The 17145-nt window shown below is 34.2% G+C and overlaps 1 pseudogene; it reads left to right on the plus strand.

The window, feature by feature from the left end:
* The first annotated feature begins 300 nt into the window (after positions 1-300).
* Positions 301-15137, plus strand: LOC18096451 (pentatricopeptide repeat-containing protein At2g42920, chloroplastic-like; annotated as a pseudogene).
* Positions 15138-17145: the final 2008 nt, after the last annotated feature.

Below are 17145 nucleotides of genomic sequence, written 5' to 3' on the forward strand. Positions count from 1 at the left end.
AAACAAAAAAGCACCAGAGTTTATTCGAACAGGTTCAACAAAGAGTTTATCCGAACAAGTTCAACAAAGCATAATTTCTTTTCTTTTTTTTAAAAAAAAAAAATGGCCTCGGTTGATGGCCCAACACACTTTACTTTACTGTTGGCAAATCCCAACAGTAGTAAGACATGAATTAATTCACATGTTGCATGCACCTATTGAATGGTGCAAGTGAGAACAAATAGATGAGATTACCTGGCTTGAGGGGTGTCGCTACTGTAAGGATGGGTTGCTGTTATCGATAGGAGGTGCAGCATGAGTATGGTGGAGACGCTGGTGGAAGAGCTGACGGTTGGCGAGGCTGGTCTAAAGAAGAAGCTGGCATTGTTGGAAGAAGGAGAATTTAAAGCTGGTGGAGGGAGGTTGGTTCTCATGGTGGAGAGAAGGGAAATGTTGTTGTAATGGCTGGAATGGGTGTTCACGGTGGTCTCTAGAAAAAGAGAAAGGTGACTGGTTAGGCAACTAAAAAGGGTGTGTAAAGGTTGATTTCTAGCTTACTTTCCCTTCAAATTTCTCCTCCTTTAATGCACAAAATTCACCCATGTTTATAGGAGATGAAAAAGGGATATCTGGTTTTTATTAGGAATAAATATTAGCCCTTAATTCAAACAGGAAGAATCCTCACCGTTGGTCAAACTTCATCATCATAAGCTATGAAATTTGGCTGCAAAGGCTGATTATGTCATCCTTTTTGGGGCAGCGTGGTGATTGCTACAGAGGCAACCAGCCGGCAAGAATTATGTTGAGGTGTAATACGGTGTCAAGCCATGAGAGTTTTGTCTTATTTGTCCTGCTTGGTGGAGAGATGAGGAAATAAATGCCCTTGAAAAGTAGTCACCCGAGAAGCCTTAAGATATAAAAAACTGAAGATGATGAACAGTGGTCAAACGACAAGTCGTTTGGTACCCCTATTTTTTTTTGGTCAAAACAATGTCGTTTTAGTCAAAATGCTCAGTTTCATTTAAATGAAACGACGTCGTTTTGACACCCTTTAGGTTTTAATCAAGGATTTGACTAAAATTCAATTTAGTCCCTATCTTTTGATTTATTTTAATTGCATCCCTAATTAACTTCAAACTTTTAATTTTATGTGATTTTACCCTTGTCAAACTCAAATATCAACCTTAAAGTCCAGCACCTTCTCATTTTGATCCTTGGTTTTGGATTTATGTAAATTGATTCTTAATTGATCATTTAACATTTAATTTGCTTCAATTTCACCCTTGTTTTCACCCAAATTAAGTCCTAGAAGTTTAGCGCCTTTTTCAAAAAGATCCTTGGTTATGAATTTCTTCAATTTGACCCTTAATTGACCCTAAACTTTGATTTTCTTGTAATTTTATCCCTGATTTCAATCAATTGACTTCGTAAAAATTAAGTTTGGTCCTTTAAAATTCCAATATTCTCGATTAAGACCAAATTAGGCTTCCAAACTTAATTTTTCACCAATTAAGTCCTTAATAAAATTAATTTGACCCATTAAAAATATAATTAAGTCCTTGCACTTAATTAAATTTAATCATCCAAACTCTCAACTTGTGAAATCCTAGACCCAGGTTCAATCAAGAAAATCAATTCCCAACCAATTTAATGTTGAAGGAAGAAGTCATATAAAAAAATGAAAATAAAAAAAAATGACAAAGCAAAAAGAGTTGTAACAAAAAGAATTACGATCAAATCACATACCAAGAAAAAAATGGAGGATGAAATTGTAAAAAAACTTCAATTCCAAAAATCCTCTAAAACAAAATAAATAAAAATTAAAAGAATGAAAACCAAATATGACAGATAAAAAATAAAAGGAGAATGAACTTGAAAAATAAATAAATATTAAAAGATGAAGCTGAAAAAATATTAGCTTAAAAAAATGAGAAAATAAAAAACAAGCAAACCTGCGTGAATCTCATAAACTTGGATTAATACTTCAAACTCACAACCCGTGAAATTTTAGACACAGACTCAATCAAGACACTTAATTCCCAAATAATTATGAAATCATAAAAAAAAAGATTAAATTATAGAAATTTACCGCTAAAAAAAGAATTGCAAAAAAAAAAAGAATGAGGATCAGATTACATAAGGAAAAAAATTAAAGGATGAACTTGTAAAAGAAACTTTATTTCAAAAAATTGTCTAAAATAAAATAAACAACGTTCAAAAGAATGAGGATCAAATCTAAAAAATAAAAAATTAAAAGATGATGAAATCTAAAACAAAATCCAAATTTATAAACCATTTGAAATAAGCAAAATAGTAATAAAAAGAACATGGATCAAATCTAAAGGAAAAACAAATTGAGGAGCTGTTTTTGACTCTGAAATGCTTGGTGCAAAGAATGAGGTGGAGAGAGAGAAAAGAAAAAATTCTTATTATTGCCAAACTAGAGGTCATAATGCCACACGTGTTATTATGGAATGGAAGGTCCACCAAGACAAATTCAACCATACCAAGGAAGCTCGTTGTTGACCGTTGTAAGCCTCCATATGTGCCAACCAAAGCTAGTGAAGTGATTGATGCATGTTATACAGGCGTCAACAACTTTTTTTTAATATATTATATTTATCAAAAGACTAAGTTTCTCTAAGTCAATATGAATATTGCAACAACAAAAAAGAACAAAGAGAAAAAACAAAATAGCCCATGGTTATCAGTTCATCAATTGTTTTCCTTTTAATGGTACTTCTGCCGTTTCACGATACTAATAAGAAGAAAATGATGAAAATGACCTTGTAAGGTATTTCATTATTTTTTTTCCTTTTAAAGGTAATAAAGTAATTCCATTATGCAAAAAAGTAAAAAGACTGAGTTATCCCTGGTTGATCTTATAATGATTAATGGACCATATGCAAAGATCAAATTACCCCTAAAGGCAAGTTGTTACAAATAGTATGAGTAGCATAAATGTGAACATGAAAGAATGAACAGAAGTAACAAAAGAAGAGGAATGGCAGGAAAAACTGTTAAAGTTCGTTAGCATATTAAAGCATTAAACACATGGGAATAAAAGTAGTTAAATAGATGAAAGAAGGATCAGTTAGTTAATTAGAATGATGGTATAAATAAGATATATGATGTAAATGGAACTCAAGTATTATGAAGTATTATTTCTGTAAATTTTGTAGAGTTCTTCATTCTCTTATGTTTTCTAACTCTCAATCTTATATTCTTTTCATATCAACTATTTGTTAAGACTAAGTTCTTAACAAATTGGTATTAGAGCCTTATCCAAGGCAATCATTAAAAAAAGAAGACCTAAAATGGCAGCAAACAAAAAAGTTAGAGCTTTGGAGGTGCATGGTAGGTAATTGGATGATACAATACAAGTTTTTCATTTAGATTATAAGATTCCACAACTGACAATAAGAGAGTGGCAAGAGCAAGCTAAATGGAATGAACAACTGAATGCATAAATGGAAACCTTAATGACTACCACTCAAACATTCATGGCTGCAAAAGAAAGCTGAGAAGGATGGAAGGAATCAAACACCAAAAGAGTGATTCATCTACAACAAAATCATATTCAGATGAAATTATAGGCATTAATAAGAACCATAGGCGTGTATACAATATGTATTTACTAAAAATGGATCTATCTACATTCCATAAAGATAATCCACAGGAATGGATTAGGAAATGTAAAAGGTTTTCAAGTTGCATTTCACTCCAGTTCACTAATATGTGGAAATAGCTTAGCTTTACTTCGAGGGTAAGGCAGAAGTATAGTTTAAAGGATTCTTGATAGGATATCATGAACTTATTAATTAGAAAGAGTTTGTTCAATCAATTTAAACATGATTTGGCAGCAGAAAAGATATAGTAAAGGAGTTTAACAAGCTAATACGAGAGAGAAGGGTAGAAAAGTATGCTAAAATTGAGGAGCTCAAGTCCTTAATGAGCACATTGAACCCTTTACTTATAGAATCATACTATATCTCTATCTTTTTCAGTGGCCTCAAATATGACATTAAACTAACACTAAAGATATTGAAGCTTGCAGTATTGATACAAGTATTTGATTAGGCAAGGTGGCAAGAATAATCTAACTATGCCATGGCAAAAAGGAATATAATGATACCTAGAATATCTTATTCTTTCAATAATGGAAGACCATCAAGTAAACCTTCTTCCAACACTCCTTACAATACAAGAAGTTTTGTGACTATAAGAGGTAAACAAATGCATGACACTTTGTACAAACAAAGGAGGAAGTTAGGTCATTGTTATAAATATAGGGAGAAATTTTTTCCATGCCACTAATGTAATAAGAAGAACTTGAGTATGATGAATGGTGTAGATGAAGAAGGTGGTCAATTTTTAAAAGTAGAGGAAGGAGATAACAATGAAATGGTAGCTAATGAAGAACAAGTAGACGAGTATGGTTTATCTCTAAATGCACTGGCTAAGAGTTATGCTCATAATACAATAAGAATTAAAGGGAATTAGAAGAAAAAAAAAGAACCTTATAATTCTTATTGACAATGGTATAGCTTCATAGATGAATATGTGGTTAATGGGATTAGAACTACCATTAAAAAAACTAATTTGTTAACAATAAATGTTATTAATGAGAGTGTCATGAAATGTAGTGTATTCTACCTAAAACTTTGATGGAAGATACAAGGGCATGAATTTTAGGCAGATTTAAAAGTCATAAAGCTAGAGATGGATGACATGGTTTCAGGAGTGGATTGGCTAAAACTTTTCTTGCCAATTCTATTTGATTTCATCAAGATGAAATTATCTTTTAAGAGAGAAGAAAAGATGATTAAGCTAAAAGAAATCATTAAAAGGCTAGCAAACAGTTAATCACATCATTAGATGTTTAGAAAAATTTGAAAGAAGCAGTATATAGTTTTATGGGACAACTTTTCTCAATTGAAGTTAAAGGGGAATCTAGATAGAAAGAAGTGAAACTTGTGATGAAAGCCTTTATGAAAGAATTCAAATAAGTATTTAAGGAACCAAAACGGTTTTCTCTAGTAAGGGTATTGGATCATAAAATTCTTTTGATTCTAAGTATTAAGCCAATAAACATAAGAGCTTATAGAAGTTCTTTTATACATAAGAAGGAAATTGAAAGATTGGTGAAAGAGATACTTAATGGGATAATTCAACTCAACAATAGCTCATTTGCTTCTCCGATATTGTTAGTCAAAAAGAAAGACAAAACTAGAGGTTTATGTGGACTACAGGTAGGTAAATGAGTTAACCATAAAGAACAAGTTTTTAATTCCATTAAAATATGACTTGATAAATGAGCAATAAAGATCATAAAATTTCTCAAAACTAGACTTAAGGTCAAGTTATCACCAAGTAAGGATGCATATTGCTGACATTGATAAGATTGCCTTCAGAACATATCATTGGCATTGCCTAATTTTAAAAAGACTTTTATACTGGAAATTGATGTTTCTGCTATAGGAATAGGAGCAATAATTAGTCAGTAAGGGAGACCATTGGTTTTCTTTAGTAAAGCTTTGTGTTTTAAACACTTAGGAGTGTCTATATATGATAATGAATACCTGGCAATTCTAATGGAGTGGACATATAGAGGCATAATGTCATGTTAATAGTAATGCCAACATGTTATAAAGAGATTATGAAATCCTACAGAAGGATTATTAACTATAAGAGATCATCACTTATAAACTAGTAGAATCTGATAATTGGCCTGAATATAACTTTATGGATGGAATACTCATGTATAAATAAAGAATTACAAATGGAGAATAAGGTGAACTAAGGGGAAAATAGTTAAAAAAAAAAAAAAAAACTCATGATTCTTGTATTGGAGGCCATGCAAGAATTCAAAATTCTTATAGGAGGTTTCAAGTTGTGTTTTACTAGCCTTTAATGAAGAAAATTGTGAAACAGATGGTTAAGGAGAGTGATGTTTATAAATAAGCAAAAATAAAGAGGAGTCGAATTGGAGAGATTTTATAATGGATTTTGTGGGAGTTCTAAAATATAAAGGTAAAGACATTATAATGGTGATTATGGATAGATTCACTAAATATAGTCACTTCATTGCCTTATCACATTCTTTTCTTGTAAAGATGGCAACTGAGATATTTTTGAATCATTTCTATAAGTTCCATTGATTGTCGGTGACCATTGTGACTGATAGAGACATTATGTTTACTAGTTTGTTCTGAAATGATTTATTCATGTTGTTAGGAGTCGAATTGTTCATGAGTTCAACTACCATCCAAAATCTAATGGGAAATTAGAAAGGGTGAACCAATGCCTGGAAATATATTTAAAGTGTATGTCTATGAATAATCCTAAGCAATGGTGCTCACGACTAGCTTTAGCACATTGGTGTTACAATTTCAGTTACTCTAGTATCAAAATGAGTCATTTTCAGGCTATGTATGGTTATCCATCACCAACTACTGAAAGAACATTGTTGGAGACTATTACTATTGCTTTAGTTGGGGAATTATAAAAAAAGAAAAAGAAATGAACCTTGATTTGCAAAAACAATTAGATATGGCAAGAAACATGATAAAGCAATTGACTGATAAATGAAGGACAAAAGGAGAATTTGTGGTTAGAAACTGGGTGTACTTAAGGTTGTAGCCTTACAGGCAAACAATTATGGCTTTGAGGTGGAATATAAAGTTGAATCCATGTTATTTTGGTCCCTATAAAATCATTCAAAAGCTTGGAGTAATAACATATAAATTGGAAGATTGGAAGTAATGTAGTAGTATCCTCAATGTTTCTAGTGACAAACGAATCAGAGAAAGTGAAGGTATATCATGTGGCAATACTAGAATGAAGGATTATGAAAAAAAAAATTAAGTTGTGCAACTGATTTGATCAAATTATCAAATTTGTTTACTAAAGATTCAACTTGAAAAAAAAAAAAGGAATGATAGGAAAAGTTGTTAAAGTTAGTTAGTATATAGAAGCATTAAACACATGGGAATAAAGGTAGTTATAGAAGAATGATCAGTTAGTTAGAATGATGGTATAAATAAGACATGTAAATGGAATTCAAGTATTGTTTATATAAATTTTAGAGTTCTTCCTTCATTCGTTTCTTTTTATTGTCAATTTTCTATTCTTTTCACTTCAACTCTTTATTAAGACTAGGTTGTATTTGTTTTATGGGTTGTGGCCGTGTTTTTTTAAAAAAAATATTTATTTCAAATTAATTTTTAGTATTTTTTTATTTTGATGTGTTAATATCAAAAATAAATTTAAAAAATATATATTATTTTAATATATTTAAAAATAAAAAACACTTTAAAAATTAATCATTACTATAATATCAAACAGCACATATCCTTAACACAAGTGCACTGATTTAAAAAAAAAAACAAACAAACAAACAAAGTAAATTGTCATGATTACAGTATTTTTGCCTTTCACTTTCTTTCTTTTTTTTTTGTTATAATCTATATCTTTCCTTTTATTAAAAAAAAACCCCGCAATATGGAGAGGGCCCCTCAGCCCTGGCAACCTGTAGCCCCTCTCCAACAGCAAACAAAATAATCCATCTCCTAAACAAATACCCTTCTCCAACAAATCCTCTATTACATTCATTCCAACACCACACTTGTCTATTGTTGCGATGTCACGGTCACACAAATTAATTACCCTAACTTAAAACATAACACACAAGACAGTATAGAGCAAGTAAAGGGTTGATCCCACGAGGAAGGTTCAAGTCAGATTTTTATGCTAGATGATATGCAATTTGGGGGGGTGGATGTTATTTAGGCTAAAGCAAAAGAAAATAGAAAACTATCAAGCAAAATTAAATAGAATCAGAAAATTATCAAGAGAACAAACATTGGTCGCAAGTAAACATTCACCTATAGAAATCAGAACTGATCATAGAAACGAAATGTCAATTTATACTCTGAATATCTATCTTTTCTTATGTTAATTAGTTAGCAGATCCGCTGTATAACTAGTCCTAACCATCAAACAATCACAGTGTCCGCACTAGTAATTTAATTTAATGACAACCTTAAGAACTAGATGAGTTGATTATCTAGACAACATAATTGTCTGCAGTCCATGTTTGATTTGATCAATTGAATGCTCTCCCTAAGATGACGAATCTGGATCCGCCACAATTATTAATCTCAGTTGCTTCACAAGTTTATATATCACAACTCCGGTTTTGATAGCAAACTTAGCAATAGATTGTTCACAATAATAATTTAGAGTTCGCTCTAGCAATTAAAATAAACAATCATAAGAAATAAGCATAGGAGAACAAACATATTCATTCATCATATAAACTAAAAAGAAAATGTAGAATAAATCTCACAGTTCTTGAAATCCGAAGGTTTCTGTATCCTTGTAACCAAGGAAAAGAGTTTAGTCTTGCATGTTTGTTGAACAACTAATCAAAAAGAAAGAAGAAAACATGATTTCAGGTTTGTGGAGGAGAAGGGGTGTTCTTTCTCTCTTGGTATTTAGCTCCTCTTGGTTGGCTGCCCCCCTTCTCTTCTCTCATTCTTTTTATATCCTAGGAAGCCCTAGTCTCGTCCTCCCTTAAGTAGACAGTTTATATTTAAGTATTTCAATAACTATTTTCCAAAAAAAGGAGAAATAGCCTTACATGAAATCTTCAAGCTTTGATTTAGAGGAGCTAAATTGCTAAAATAAAAAACTTGGATGTTGGTTTGGATGTTTCGGGACATAATTTGAACTCATTTCTTCACAAAACCTATTTGTTGGCAGAATTCATTTGTCATCTTAGAAAAATCATATCTCCCTCATATGAGATTTTTTTTTTTTTTTTGCTGAAATTTGGTATGTGAATAGGTCTTTGAGTCAGGAATCCAAAACAATTGCATTTGCATCAAATGGAGTTCTGTAGCTCAAGATATTTAAGTCAGAATGAGTGAAGGTCAACACTGGTAGATTGCGACATTTGACTTTGAAGGCTGTGATTTTCATGCTCTTTCTTATTTTATTTTCTTGCCTTAGATTTCCAGAAAGGTATGAATGTTAGATTTTTAATTCCACTGGAATCACTTCATTTCGACCTCTAGAACTTACGCTCTACACAAAACATCGACTGAAGGTCAAATCTGTCAATTACCTCTAATTTACTTCTTTTTGCATCTTTCATCCAAAAGTGCCTTTAAAACATAAAACAAAGAATATCAAGGCATTATATATATAAAATATAGGCAAAACACTAGTTAAATGTAGATGAAACTATCAAATAATATGATTGTATCACCTACCACTTTATAACTGCCTCCCAAAACTTTTCCCTCTTGCACTAATCTTTACCCAACTTCATAAACCTCATGGTGAATGTCTGATAGAGATGTTGTGTCGTGGACTGTTTTAATTATGGGGTCTAGGAATGCTAAGAATTATTCTGATGCTTTGAATTGCTTTTGATAAAATGTATAATGCGGGTATAGTATAAGTAAAAAACTATTCAAGCGGAATGCTTTTCTGTATTGATTAAGTTCAATATATATACAAGATACATTAGGGTTCCCTTATAAATCAGAGACTGATAAGGAATGACAGCTAATTGAATGCAGATTGATACAAAATATTCTTACGTATCTTTCCTACTTATCTCAAGATACAGCTTTCCTATTTACATCAAAACACTATTAATATAATTTCCAACACTCCCCCTCAAGTTGGAGAGTGAATATCAATAACTCCCAACTTGCACATGAGTTGTTTGAACTTCTCTTTTCCCAAAGCTTTTGTAAACACATCCGCTAATTGTTGTGAAGAAATTACGTATCGAGTAGCAATTTCACCTCGTAAAATTTTGTCCCGAATAAAGTGGCAATCCATTTCAATATGCCTAGTTCTCTCATGAAACACAGGATTTTTTGCAATGTGTAAGGCAGCTTGATTATCACAATGAAGAGTAACAGGATCTGAAACTGGCATATGTAAATCTGCTAATAAATGTCTTAACCAAGTAAGCTCACAACATGTACCTGTCATTGCTCTGTATTCAGCTTCCGCACTTGATAAGGAAACTGTCTTTTGCCTTTTGGTTCTCTATGAAATTAAAGAATTTCCAAGGAATACACAATACCCAGTGGTGGAGCGGCGAGTGACAGGACAACCCGCCCAATCAGAGTCACAAAATGCCCTTAAGTGTAATGAGTTATTTGAATGAAGAAGCAAACCTTGACCAGGAGCTGATTTTAAATAACAAACAACTCGAAGAGCAGCAGCCATGTGAGGTTGACGTGGTTCATGCATGAATCGGCTAAGAATGTGAACTGAATATGTGATATCAGGTCTAGTGATGGTTAAGTAAATTAATCGACCAACTAGACGTTGGTATATACAAGGATCTTTGAGCAATTCTCCTGTATTTGAAAGTCTGCATTCTTCCATAGGAAACTCAACTGGTTTGGCACCCAAGTATCCACTGTCTTTGATAATTTCCAAAGCATATTTGCGCTGGGAAATGTAAATGCCTTTCTTGGAACGGGCTATTTCAATGCCTAAGAAGAATTTCTTATCACCAAGGTCTTTGATGCGGAAACGAGTATGAAGGAACTGCTTTAAACCTTTGATGGATTCAATGTTGTTCCCGGTTATCAAAATAACATCCACAAAGATCAATAGGATAGTAAGACATGTGCCGTCTCTTTTGATGAACAAGGAATAGTCGGCTTTTGACTAAAAAAACAGCAGCAAGAACAGCTTCTGTGAACTTAGAGAACCACTGTCGAGACGCTTGCTTAAGACCGTATAGTGACTTGTGAAGGCGACACACAATGTTCTCCCCCTGTCGCCGAAGACCAGGAGGAGGAGACATATATATTTCTTCCAATAAATCACCATTTAAGAAAGCATTGTTAACGTCTAGCTGATGTAAAGGCCAGTTCAGACTGGCAGCAATAGCAAGGAGGCAGCGGACTGTGACCATTTTTGCAGTGGGGGAAAAAGTATCATGATAATCAATTCCAGCAGTTTGTGTGAAACCCCGAGCTACCAGGCGAGCTTTATAGCGCTCAACAGACCCGTCAGCCTTGCGTTTGATGCGATACACCCATTTACAACTGATCGGGCGTTTGCCAGGGGGAAAAGGAACAAGGCTCCATGTCTGATTGTCAATGAGAGCTTTAAGCTCAGAATTCATAGCTTCCTGCCACTTAGGATCAGTCATAGCAAGTTCATATGAAAGAGGTTCCTCATCACGACTAACATTGGCAATATAACAGAGATGTGATGGAGAATACCGATTATAAAAAATAAAATGACAGAGAGGATACTTCGTACCTGGTGTAGGTGCAGACGAGGCCGAGAACAATTGGTGTGGAGGCAGAATCACCTGCGAGCAAACATAATCCTTGAGGCGGACGTTGGCTTCTCGAGGGCGTTGAGAACGACGAAGTGGCTGATCAGGAATAACCAGAGTAGGTTCAGGAAAGACAGGGTCATCCGGCTGAACAGGGGTTTGCTGTGCAATTGGTGGAGTTAATGGAGTAGAGGAAGGTGGCTCAGGAAGAGAAGGTATTGAGTCGGTTGGTGCAGGTGAAGAGGATATGGGGGGATCAAAGGGGTCGATGATGACTGATGAGGGAGGAAGATGGGAATAAGAATCAGACACAATAGGAAGAGGAATAGACAAGGCTGGTGGATTGTGTGCGGGAGGATTGACTTGTGGTGGATGATAAAAGGTGTCCTCAAGAAATACCACATCCCGATTAGTGAAAATTTTCTGAGTAGCAATATCGTAAAGTTTGTAAGCTTTTTGTCCTATAGGGTAACCAAGAAAAATGCATTTTAGTGGCACGGGGAGAACATTTTGAGGATGGATTGACTATGGTTGCAAAAGCAACACATCCAAAAACTCGCATGCGAGAATAATCAGGAAGTTTGTTGTAAAGAATCTCAAATGGTGTTTTTTTATGAAGCAACAGAGTAGGAAGGCGATTAATAATATGGACGGCAGTAAGAATACATTCTTCCCAGAAAGTAATGGGTAAATGAGATTGAAAACGTAGAGCGCGAGCAGTTTCAAGGATGTGTCTATGTTTGCGCTCAACGACACCATTTTGCTGAGGTGTATATACACAAGAGTATTGAAAAAGAACGCCTTCCTCAAGAAAAAAAAAATTAATGAAAGAAATTTAGCCCCATTATCAGAACGGAGTTTTTGAACTTTTGTATTGAATTGAGTGTGAACATAATGAAAAAAATGACGAAGTAGAGTTTGTGTCTCACTCTTGTTACGCATTAAAAAAACCCATGTAAAACGGGAAAAATCATCCACAATGGTCAAGAAATAAAAAGCACCAGAAATAGAAGGGGTTTTATAACGACCCCAAATATCACAATGAATAAGAGAAAAACACTTCGAAGTTGAAATTGAACTGGAAGGAAAAGGTTGACGAGTTTGTTTTGCCAACAGACAAACCTCACATTTATGACTGGAATCAAAATTAAATTTAAGCGAATTATCAGCTAAAAATTGTAAACGATTTGAAGAAAGGTGACCCAATCGGCGATGCCAAAGATTGGATGAGATAATCAAATTGCAAACAAAACGGGTAGAAGGAGGAGTTGAAGCCAACGCCACAAGGTAATACAGGTCATCACGTCGCTTACCCACACCAATCATCGTCCTCGTAGCCAAGTCCTGCAAAATACACCAAGATGGAAAAAACATCACTGAGCAATGTAAATCATCGGTTGTCTTACCAACAGACATAAGATCAACTTTAAAGCTTGGTACACAGAGGACATTATTCAATTGAAAAGAATTGTTAAATTGAATTGAGCCAGTCACAGTAATTTTAGCCACGTCTCCACTAGGTAAGGAAACAGGTGCCAACGATTGATTCTTGTTGACATGCTTTAATAACGTGGGAGAAGAAGTAATATGATGGGTTGCCCCACTGTCAAGTATCCAGCGATTGTGAGCAACCGGTAATAAACCTGATGTATGTTTGAAGGTTGAGTCAGCAACAACATTAGCCTGTGGAGTGACAGGCTTGGTGGTCAAGGCACTGAGTATCTGAACATATTGATCCTCAGTTAAGTTGGGCAGAGAGACCTGGAGTTCCTGAAAAGTGGGACTAAAATCCACTTGATTTGCAGAGGGGTTACCAGATGCAGAGTGTGAGTTATGCCTGTCATAGCCTTGGCGCTGGTGTGGTGCCTTTTCTTTACTTTTTGGATGACCAGGAGGGTAGCCAATTAGTTTGTAACAGGTTGCTTTCCTGTGATACATATCACCACAGTAAGTGCACTGAAAAGGCTCTTTATTACGTGAATTATTTGATTGATTCCCATGAACTTGATTATTGTGCCGACCCTTAGACATGTTGTAATTGCCACGCACAACCATGGCTGCTGTATTTGATGGTATGGTGACAGCAGACCCCAACTCTCGTTGTTTTTCTTCCTGCACAACAGAGGCATAAGCTTGACGAACCGATGGTAAAGGGTTCATCAGTAAAATCTGACCTCTTGCACCTGAATATGACTCGTTGAGTCCCATGAGAAACTGTATAAGTTTGGTTCGATCATTTTGCGCACCACAGGTACATGTTTCTGAATTAAAGGATACAAGCTCGTCCCATAAACCCTTCAATTTTGTGTAATATGCTGCAACTGACATCTGACCTTGCTCAATCTTGTAGATGTCGCGCTGAACCTGAAAAATACGGGGAGCATTCCCTAAAGAAAATCTTTCACGAAGATCTTCCCAGATGGCATAAGGAGTGTTGCATGAAAGAACAGAATCGGCTAACTCTGGTTCAAGAGAATTTAGGATCCATGAAAGCACCATATCGTTGCAGCGCTGCCAAAGGGCATGTTCTTCAGGATTTGAAGCCTCATGGGGTTCTTTGATTTTGCCAGTAATAAAACCTGTCTTATTCTTGGCACTTAGAGAAATTTTCATGGCACGGTGCCAAGAATTATAGTTGTCACCATTCAATCGTTTTGAAACAAGAAGCAAACCAGGGTGATCTGAGTGGTGGAGGAATAATGGAGAACCAAGGGTGCTGGGAGCAGAGGATGAATCGCCAGAACTCAAGAAATCAATATCATTAGCAGCCATGATTTATAAGAGAAAAAAAGAAGGCAAGGCAGAGACGCAACAAACAGATGCGTTGAAGAAGAAGAAAAAATAGGGTTAGGTTGTAGCCTGCTCTGATACCATATAAGTAAAAAACTATTCAAGCGGAATGCTTTTCTGTATTGATTAAGTTCAATATATATACAAGATACATTAGGGTTCCCTTATAAATCAGAGACTGATAAGGAATGACAGCTAATTGAATGCAGATTGATACAAAATATTCTTACGTATCTTTCCTACTTATCTCAAGATACAGCTTTCCTATTTACATCAAAACACTATTAATATAATTTCCAACATATAGTGCCTAATCGTGTTACTATGGTGAATGCTTTGGGTGCGTGTGCGGGTTTTAGAGCGATAGAAATGGGTGTTTGGATGCATGATTTTATAAGGAGGAATGAATGGGAGTTGGATGTGATTATGGGAACTTCTTTAATTGATATATATTTGAAATGCGGGAGAATTGATGAAGGGTTGAAAGCTTTTAGAAGTATGAAAGAGAAGAACGTTTCTACTTGGAATGCACTTATTCAAGGGCTGGGTTTTGCTAAAAGCGAGTGGGAAGCTGTTTGCCGGTTCAACAGAATGGAGCAAGAATGGTTTGAGGCGGATCATGTCACTTTGGCTACCGTGCTTAATGCTTGCAGCCACTCGGGGTTGGTTGATATGGTTCGACAGATATTTAGTTCTTTGATCAATGGAAATTATGGATTCTCCCCTAGTGTCAATGCATTACGCATGTTTGATCGAACTCTTGGCATGCGCTGGTTGTCTTGATGAAGCTTTCAAACTAATCAAAGAAATGCCTTTTGAACCCTCAAAGTCTATCTGGGGATCATTTCTGACCTGTTGTAGGCCTTATGGCAACTTAGAATTAAGTGACATAGCAGCTAAGAAGCTTGCGGAACTGGAGTCAGACAATGTACTTATTATGTTTCTTCTGTCTAGTTTACATGCTGAAGTGGGAAGACACAGTGATGTTGCTAGCGGGGAGGTAATGACTAATGAAAGACAGTGGACTTATGGAGTTGGATAGCAGTTCTGTTGAATCTGGACGCCTGGAACATGATTATGAACCTCTTTGTCTTTTCATGTACAGAAATAGTTGTTCACTATAGGTGTTTGTATTGTGCCTAACCAGGTCATATCAAATGCGATCTTGATGGCCTGAGGAATGCATTATCATTGTCAAATACTGAGTTCAAGGACTGATTTTACTGTCTGGTAGTCTAATAGTCATACCTCATTAAGTCGCCAACATTTTTTTGCAATCTATGAAGGTTATTTAGGATTTAAAAAAAAAAAAAACAATTAGCCTAGTTAACTTAAAAATTTGGAGAATGACACTAAAAAAAATTTAGTGAAATGACATGGTTTGATTTTGTCGTGTTTCAGAAACGTGACATCACTAAATATTGTACTTCTGAAATGCAACAACTACATGTTATGCATTTAAAGCGTGATATTAACTAATGTCGCACTTTTGAAGCGCTACAACTTAAGATGTCGCACTTCATAAGGGCGACATCAATTAAAATTTAAATAAATCAACATTAGCAAAACACACAAACACTCTCTCGCGGAAAAAAAAAAAAAAAACAATCGACGCCCTCACATCTCTATTAAAAAACTTGTTAATCACTTAGATTTTGCTCTTAAAACAACTAAAAATCGAACTCATCATAATCTTTAAACATCATTTGATGTTTTGTGTTGAAAATTCATCGCTCCCTTTACTGCCACCGCTGTTATAGCCATTCTTGTAGTCATATAAACAAGGTAAACATGCTATATTGCTATGAATTTGTATTTGATTTGGTTGAAGTCAAATAATTGTTTAGGTTGAATTTGGGGTTTATGGTGAATTTAGGGTTTATTGAATCAATCATAAATTAGTTAAGAATACAATCAATTAGAGTTTATTTGATATAGTTGAACATGAAAATAAGATGAATTAATTATTTTAATTAATTACATGTTGCTTTTAATTTAGGTTAAGTTGCCGAATTAGAAATTTTATGTATATTGTTGGAATTGGCCAATAATTTAGTTAAATACGCACACACGTTCATGCAATAGAGCATAAATGTGATTGAATTATGATGAATTACATGTTTCATTGAATTATTGATAAGTTGATGAATTTAGTATTTTCTTTGAATTATATTAATTTGCTATGAATTTATATTTGATTTAATACAATTGAGCATGAAAATATCAATTGGTAATGTATCATAAATTATATTTAATTTTTGGTTAAGTTTGCTTTAACGTTAAATTTTGAGAATTTGATTGAATTTGCTATGAAATTTTCCAATTAGGGTTGAGGTAATGCAATTTAGTTAAAATTACGTTAAGTTAACTAGAATCTGATTTTTTTTATATAGAATGTCTAATAACATATTTATGTTATGTCATTACAGTGACGATATTATTCCTGAAATGAACAATAGTATCACATACAATGACGGGAGCATTTGTTGTTAACTAGTAATTTAGGCATGTCATATGTAAAAATAAAAGAAACCATTTGTCATGGACATGGGTTGGATTATAATGATATTGATGTTAAAATAACTTGAAGGTGTCAAATTGATGAACAACAGTATTATCCTGTACTGATTGTGTGTGATGATAGTTTTAAGACAATGATTGATTCTCTCATTCAAATTGGTGAACAACAGTATTATCTTGTACCGATTTTGATTTGAACATGATAATATTGTATATGAGTAGTCGACCAAAATTTATATGTCTCAACTTCTATTGGTCCTTCAAATTTAGTTGGTAGAGGTAAAAATAGTTTATTGTCGGGTGATTTGCTGCAAATGATAGATGATATTATGTTTGACAATCTTTTTGTTGATCAGCATAGATTTGAATATTATGAACCTAGTGACAATGAAGATGATGATGATGATGATGTTGATGGTAAAGATGTTGATGATGAAATTATTCATCATGTTCCTGAATTTGGAGATGCTTCTAGGTCTAGTTTTGTTGTTTCACGTGATTGGGCACTAGTCATAGATATATTCCAAGAG

Source organism: Populus trichocarpa, chromosome 2 (genome assembly GCF_000002775.5).
Source record: "Populus trichocarpa isolate Nisqually-1 chromosome 2, P.trichocarpa_v4.1, whole genome shotgun sequence".
NCBI lineage: Eukaryota > Viridiplantae > Streptophyta > Magnoliopsida > Malpighiales > Salicaceae > Populus > Populus trichocarpa.